The following is a 7,500-nucleotide window of genomic DNA, read 5'->3' as shown; positions in this document are numbered from 1 at the left end:
GATCCAGTGCCAAGCTGATAATTCAAAAGAATACAAATTTTAGATCACTTTTTTACTTTTTTTTTTTCCTCAAACAAAAAAACAGTGGCAGAAGTAGGTCCCATATGGTCTTGCGGTTAGGATTCCTGGTTTTCACCCAGGCGGCCCGGGTTCGACTCCAGGTATGGGAATGTGTCTTTTTTATAAACTTGCAGGCAAGTTCAAAGGAGGGTGAGGTCATTTGAAAGTGAAGCGGACGGAGTTCTAGTTGGTCTTTGTGAGTGAAAAGAAAGAAATCGGAACACATCTGTTGTTAGCCATTTATTATATCCATTTTCTCAAGATCCCACTTGGCTTCAAAACTAAACTCATCCCCATCTCCACTTTCTAACTCTATGATGCTAAGGAAGTCAACCAAACCTCTTGGCAAAAGATGGAAAAATTGCCTGGTGTGAGGATTAAACTCACAGTTTTCAGATTATTAAATTCATAGGCCGACCAGATCACTGCAGAGTTAAGCAGCTGGAGTTGGAGTTGTACTTTGTGGATGGAAAAAGAAAATCATTACCCCACAGCTTTAAGCCATTCATTTGGTCCACTTGCCTTCTAAGCTAAACTCATGCCCATCTCTTAAGGAATTCAGCAAAACCTCATGGCTAAAGACAAGAAAATTGCCCAGTTGTGTCTCTCATGGCTAAAGACAAGAAGTCAACCAAACCTCATGGCAAAAGATGGAAAAATTACCTTCTAAGCTAAACTCATGCCCATCTCTTAAGGAAATCAACAAAACCTCATGGCTAAAGACAAGAAAATTGCCCAGTTTTGTCTCTCATGGCTAAAGACAAGAAGTCAACCAAACCTCATGGCAAAAGATGGAAAAATTGCCCGGTGTGGGAATCAAACTCACAGTTTTCAGATTATTAAATTCATAGGCTGACCAGATCACTGCAGAGTTAAGCAGCTGGAGTTGGAGTTGTTCTTTGTGGATGAAAAAAGAAAATCATTACCCCACAGCTTTAAGCCATTCATTTGGTCCACTTGCCTTCTAAGCTAAAATGCCCATCTCTTAAGGAATTCAACAAAACCTCATGGCTAAAGCCAAGAAAAATTGCCCCGTGTGAGGATTGAACTCACGACCTTCAGATTATGAGACTGACGCGCTACCTACTGCGCTAACGAGGCAAGTGGCATGGTGGTTTGATCCAGTGCCAAGCTGATAATTCAAAAGAATACAAATTTTAGATCACTTTTTTACTTTTTTTTTTTCCTCAAACAAAAAAACAGTGGCAGAAGTAGGTCCCATATGGTCTAGCGGTTAGGATTCCTCGTTTTCACCCAGGCGGCCCGGGTTCGACTCCAGGTATGGGAATGTGTCTTTTTTATAAACTTGCCGGCAAGTTCAAAGGAGGGTGAGGTCATTTGAAAGTGAAGCGGACGGAGTTGTAGTTGGTCTTTGTGGGTGAAAAGAAAGAAATCGGAACACATCTGTTGTTAGCCATTTATTATATCCATTTTCTCAAGATCCCACTTGGCTTCAAAACTAAACTCATCCCCATCTCCACTTTCTAACTCTATGATGCTAAGGAAGTCAACCAAACCTCTTGGCAAAAGATGGAAAAATTGCCTGGTGTGAGGATTAAACTCACAGTTTTCAGATTATTAAATTCATAGGCCGACCAGATCACTGCAGAGTTAAGCAGCTGGAGTTGGAGTTGTACTTTGTGGATGGAAAAAGAAAATCATTACCCCACAGCTTTAAGCCATTCATTTGGTCCACTTGCCTTCTAAGCTAAACTCATGCCCATCTCTTAAGGAATTCAGCAAAACCTCATGGCTAAAGACAAGAAAATTGCCCAGTTGTGTCTCTCATGGCTAAAGACAAGAAGTCAACCAAACCTCATGGCAAAAGATGGAAAAATTACCTTCTAAGCTAAACTCATGCCCATCTCTTAAGGAAATCAACAAAACCTCATGGCTAAAGACAAGAAAATTGCCCAGTTTTGTCTCTCATGGCTAAAGACAAGAAGTCAACCAAACCTCATGGCAAAAGATGGAAAAATTGCCCGGTGTGGGAATCAAACTCACAGTTTTCAGATTATTAAATTCATAGGCCGACCAGATCACTGCAGAGTTAAGCAGCTGGAGTTGGAGTTGTTCTTTGTGGATGAAAAAAGAAAATCATTACCCCACAGCTTTAAGCCATTCATTTGGTCCACTTGCCTTCTAAGCTAAAATGCCCATCTCTTAAGGAATTCAACAAAACCTCATGGCTAAAGCCAAGAAAAATTGCCCCGTGTGAGGATTGAACTCACGACCTTCAGATTATGAGACTGACGCGCTACCTACTGCGCTAACGAGGCAAGTGGCATGGTGGTTTGATCCAGTGCCAAGCTGATAATTCAAAAGAATACAAATTTTAGATCACTTTTTTACTTTTTTTTTTTCCTCAAACAAAAAAACAGTGGCAGAAGTAGGTCCCATATGGTCTAGCGGTTAGGATTCCTCGTTTTCACCCAGGCGGCCCGGGTTCGACTCCAGGTATGGGAATGTGTCTTTTTTATAAACTTGCAGGCAAGTTCAAAGGAGGGTGAGGTCATTTGAAAGTGAAGCGGACGGAGTTGTAGTTGGTCTTTGTGGGTGAAAAGAAAGAAATCGGAACACATCTGTTGTTAGCCATTTATTATATCCATTTTCTCAAGATCCCACTTGGCTTCAAAGCTAAACTCATCCCCATCTCCACTTTCTAACTCTATGATGCTAAGGAAGTCAACCAAACCTCATGGCAAAAGATGGAAAAATTGCCTGGTGTGAGGATTAAACTCACAGTTTTCAGATTATTAAATTCATAGGCCGACCAGATCACTGCAGAGTTAAGCAGCTGGAGTTGGAGTTGTACTTTGTGGATGGAAAAAGAAAATCATTACCCCACAGCTTTAAGCCATTCATTTGGTCCACTTGCCTTCTAAGCTAAACTCATGCCCATCTCTTAAGGAATTCAGCAAAACCTCATGGCTAAAGACAAGAAAATTGCCCAGTTGTGTCTCTCATGGCTAAAGACAAGAAGTCAACCAAACCTCATGGCAAAAGATGGAAAAATTGCCCAAAGTGAGGATCAAACTCACAGTTTTCAGATTATTAAATTCATAGGCCGACCAGATCACTGCAGAGTTAAGCAGCTGGAGTTGGAGTTGTACTTTGTGGATGGAAAAAGAAAATCATTACCCTACAGCTTTAAGCCATTCATTTGGTCCACTTGCCTTCTAAGCTAAACTCATGCCCATCTCTTAAGGAAATCAACAAAACCTCATGGCTAAAGCCAAGAAAAATTGCCCCGTGTGAGGATCGAACTCACGACCTTCAGATTATGAGACTGACACGCTACCTACTGCGCTAACGAGGCAAGTGGCATGGTGGTATGATCCAGTGCCAAGTGGATAATTCAAAAGAAGACAAATTTTAGATAACTTTTTTACTTTTTTTTTTCCTCATACAAAAAAAGTGTGGCAGAAGTAGGTCCCATATGGTCTAGTGGTTAGGTTTCCTGGTTTTCACCCAGGCGGCCCGGGTTCGACTGCCGGTATGGGAATGTGTTTTTTTTATAAACTTGCAGGCAAGTTCAAAGGAGGGTGAGGTCATTTGAAAGTGAAGCGGACGGAGTTCTAGTTGGTCTTTGTGGGTGAAAAGAAAGAAATCGGAACACATCTGTTGTTAGCCATTTATTATATCGATTTTCTCAAGATCCCACTTGGCTTCAAAGCTAAACTCATCCCCATCTCCACTTTCTAACTCTATGATGCTAAGGAAGTCAACCAAACCTCATGGCAAAAGATGGAAAAATTGCCTGGTGTGAGGATTAAACTCACAGTTTTCAGATTATTAAATTCATAGGCCGACCAGATCACTGCAGAATTAAGCAGCTGGAGTTGGAGTTGTACTTTGTGGATGGAAAAAGAAAATCATTACCCCACAGCTTTAAGCCATTCATTTGGTCCACTTGCCTTCTAAGCTAAACTCATGGCCATCTCTTAAGGAATTCAGCAAAACCTCATAGCTAAAGACAAGAAAATTGCCCAGTTGTGTCTCTCATGGCTAAAGACAAGAAGTCAACCAAACCTCATGGCAAAAGATGGAAAAATTGCCCAAAGTGAGGATCAAACTCACAGTTTTCAGATTATTAAATTCATAGGCCGACCAGATCACTGCAGAGTTAAGCAGCTGGAGTTGGAGTTGTACTTTGTGGATGGAAAAAGAAAATCATTACCCCACAGCTTTAAGCCATTCATTTGGTCCACTTGCCTTCTAAGCTAAACTCATGCCCATCTCTTAGGGAATTCAGCAAAACCTCATGGCTAAAGACAAGAAAATTGCCCAGTTGTGTCTCTCATGGCTAAAGACAAGAAGTCAACCAAACCTCATGGCAAAAGATGGAAAAATTGCCCAAAGTGAGGATCAAACTCACAGTTTTCAGATTATTAAATTCATAGGCCGACCAGATCACTGCAGAGTTAAGCAGCTGGAGTTGGAGTTGTTCTTTGTGGATGAAAAAAGAAAATCCTTACCCCACAGCTTTAAGCCATTCATTTGGTCCACTTGCCTTCTAAGCTAAACTCATGCCCATCTCTTAAGGAAATCAACAAAACCTCATGGCTAAAGCCAAGAAAAATTGCCCCCTGTGAGGATCGAACTCACGACCTTCAGATTATGAGACTGACGCGCTACCTACTGCGCTAACGAGGCAAGTGGCATGGTGGTATGATCCAGTGCCAAGCGGATAATTCAAAAGAATACAAATTTTAGATCACTTTTTTACTTTTTTTTTTCCTCATACAAAAAAACTGTGGCAGAAGCAGGTCCCATATGGTCTAGCGGTTAGGATTCCTGGTTTTCACCCAGGCGGCCCGGGTTCGACTCCCGGTATGGGAATGTGTTTTTTTTATAAACTTGCAGGCAAGTTCAAAGGAGGGTGAGGTCATTTGAAAGTGAAGCAGACGGAGTTCTAGTTGGTCTTTGTGGGTGAAAAGAAAGAAATCGGAACACATCTGTTGTTAGCCATTTATTATATCCATTTTCTCAAGATCCCACTTGGCTTCAAAGCTAAACTCATCCCCATCTCCACTTTCTAACTCTATGATGCTAAGGAAGTCAACCAAACCTCATGGCAAAAGATGGAAAAATTGCCTGGTGTGAGGATTAAACTCACAGTTTTCAGATTATTAAATTCATAGGCCGACCAGATCACTGCAGAGTTAAGCAGCTGGAGTTGGAGTTGTACTTTGTGGATGGAAAAAGAAAATCATTACCCCACAGCTTTAAGCCATTCATTTGGTCCACTTGCCTTCTAAGCTAAACTCATGCCCATCTCTTAAGGAATTCAGCAAAACCTCATGGCTAAAGACAAGAAAATTGCCCAGTTTTGTCTCTCATGGCTAAAGACAAGAAGTCAACCAAACCTCATGGCAAAAGATGGAAAAATTGCCCGGTGTGGGAATCAAACTCACAGTTTTCAGATTATTAAATTCATAGGCCGACCAGATCACTGCAGAGTTAAGCAGCTGGAGTTGGAGTTGTTCTTTGTGGATGAAAAAAGAAAATCATTACCCCACAGCTTTAAGCCATTCATTTGGTCCACTTGCCTTCTAAGCTAAACTCATGCCCATCTCTTAAGGAATTCAACAAAACCTCATGGCTAAAGCCAAGAAAAATTGCCCCGTGTGAGGATTGAACTCACGACCTTCACATTATGAGACTGACGCGCTACCTACTGCGCTAACGAGGCAAGTGGCATGGTGGTTTGATCCAGTGCCAAGCTGATAATTCAAAAGAATACAAATTTTAGATCACTTTTTTACTTTTTTTTTTTCCTCAAACAAAAAAACAGTGGCAGAAGTAGGTCCCATATGGTGTAGCGGTTAGGATTCCTGGTTTTCACCCAGGCGGCCCGGGTTCCACTCCAGGTATGGGAATGTGTCTTTTTTATAAACTTGCAGGCAAGTTCAAAGGAGGGTGAGGTCATTTGAAAGTGAAGCGGACGGAGTTGTAGTTGGTCTTTGTGGGTGAAAAGAAAGAAATCGGAACACATCTGTTGTTAGCCATTTAATATATCCATTTTCTCAAGATCCCACTTGGCTTCAAAGCTAAACTCATCCCCATCTCCACTTTCTAACTCTATGATGCTAAGGAAGTCAACCAAACCTCATGGCAAAAGATGGAAAAATTGCCTGGTGTGAGGATTAAACTCACAGTTTTCAGATTATTAAATTCATAGGCCGACCAGATCACTGCAGAGTTAAGCAGCTGGAGTTGGAGTTGTACTTTGTGGATGGAAAAAGAAAATCATTACCCCACAGCTTTAAGCCATTCATTTGGTCCACTTGCCTTCTAAGCTAAACTCATGCCCATCTCTTAAGGAATTCAGCAAAACCTCATGGCTAAAGACAAGAAAATTGCCCAGTTGTGTCTCTCATGGCTAAAGACAAGAAGTCAACCAAACCTCATGGCAAAAGATGGAAAAATTGCCCAAAGTGAGCATCAAACTCACAGTTTTCAGATTATTAAATTCATAGGCCGACCAGATCACTGCAGAGTTAAGCAGCTGGAGTTGGAGTTGTACTTTGTGGATGGAAAAAGAAAATCATTACCCCACAGCTTTAAGCCATTCATTTGGTGCACTTGCCTTCTAAGCTAAACTCATGCCCATCTCTTAAGGAAATCAACAAAACCTCATGGCTAAAGCCAAGAAAAATTGCCCCGTGTGAGGATCGAACTCACGACCTTCAGATTATGAGACTGACACGCTACCTACTGCGCTAACGAGGCAAGTGGCATGGTGGTATGATGGTATGATGGTATGATCCAGTGCCAAGTGGATAATTCAAAAGAATACAAATTTTAGATAACTTTTTTACTTTTTTTTTTCCTCATACAAAAAAAGTGTGGCAGAAGTAGGTCCCATATGGTCTAGTGGTTAGGATTCCAGGTTTTCACCCAGGCGGCCCGGGTTCGACTGCCGGTATGGGAATGTGTTTTTTTTATAAACTTGCAGGCAAGTTCAAAGGAGGGTGAGGTCATTTGAAAGTGAAGCGGACGGAGTTCTAGTTGGTCTTTGTGGGTGAAAAGAAAGAAATCGGAACACATCTGTTGTTAGCCATTTATTATATCGATTTTCTCAAGATCCCACTTGGCTTCAAAGCTAAACTCATCCCCATCTCCACTTTCTAACTCTATGATGCTAAGGAAGTCAACCAAACCTCATGGCAAAAGATGGAAAAATTGCCTGGTGTGAGGATTAAACTCACAGTTTTCAGATTATTAAATTCATAGGCCGACCAGATCACTGCAGAGTTAAGCAGCTGGAGTTGGAGTTGTACTTTGTGGATGGAAAAAGAAAATCATTACCCCACAGCTTTAAGCCATTCATTTGGTCCACTTGCCTTCTAAGCTAAACTCATGCCCATCTCTTAAGGAATTCAGCAAAACCTCATGGCTAAAGACAAGAAAATTGCCCAGTTGTGTCTATCATGG

The 7,500-nt window shown here is 41.4% G+C and overlaps 6 non-coding genes across 6 annotated transcripts; 1 reads left to right on the top strand and 5 right to left on the bottom strand.

Annotated features, from left to right (window-relative positions):
- Positions 1–1,088: 1,088 nt before the first annotated feature.
- Positions 1,089–1,161, bottom strand: TRNAM-CAU (transfer RNA methionine (anticodon CAU)). The gene has a single exon. It is a non-coding gene; the product is annotated as a tRNA-Met (tRNA).
- A 1,105-nt stretch (positions 1,162–2,266) lies between these two features.
- On the bottom strand, positions 2,267–2,339 carry TRNAM-CAU (transfer RNA methionine (anticodon CAU)). Its single transcript has one exon. It is a non-coding gene; the product is annotated as a tRNA-Met (tRNA).
- Positions 2,340–3,306: 967 nt separating this feature from the next.
- On the bottom strand, positions 3,307–3,379 carry TRNAM-CAU (transfer RNA methionine (anticodon CAU)). Its single transcript has one exon. It is a non-coding gene; the product is annotated as a tRNA-Met (tRNA).
- Positions 3,380–4,643: 1,264 nt separating this feature from the next.
- On the bottom strand, positions 4,644–4,716 carry TRNAM-CAU (transfer RNA methionine (anticodon CAU)). The gene has a single exon. It is a non-coding gene; the product is annotated as a tRNA-Met (tRNA).
- A 114-nt stretch (positions 4,717–4,830) lies between these two features.
- On the top strand, positions 4,831–4,902 carry TRNAE-UUC (transfer RNA glutamic acid (anticodon UUC)). The gene has a single exon. It is a non-coding gene; the product is annotated as a tRNA-Glu (tRNA).
- A 1,820-nt stretch (positions 4,903–6,722) lies between these two features.
- On the bottom strand, positions 6,723–6,795 carry TRNAM-CAU (transfer RNA methionine (anticodon CAU)). Its single transcript has one exon. It is a non-coding gene; the product is annotated as a tRNA-Met (tRNA).
- Positions 6,796–7,500: the final 705 nt, after the last annotated feature.

Source organism: Hyla sarda, chromosome 4 (genome assembly GCF_029499605.1).
Source record: "Hyla sarda isolate aHylSar1 chromosome 4, aHylSar1.hap1, whole genome shotgun sequence".
Classification (NCBI taxonomy): Eukaryota; Metazoa; Chordata; class Amphibia; order Anura; family Hylidae; genus Hyla; species Hyla sarda.
The sequence above is the reverse complement of the archived record's forward strand: the minus strand, read 5'-3'. Positions and strand labels throughout refer to the sequence as shown.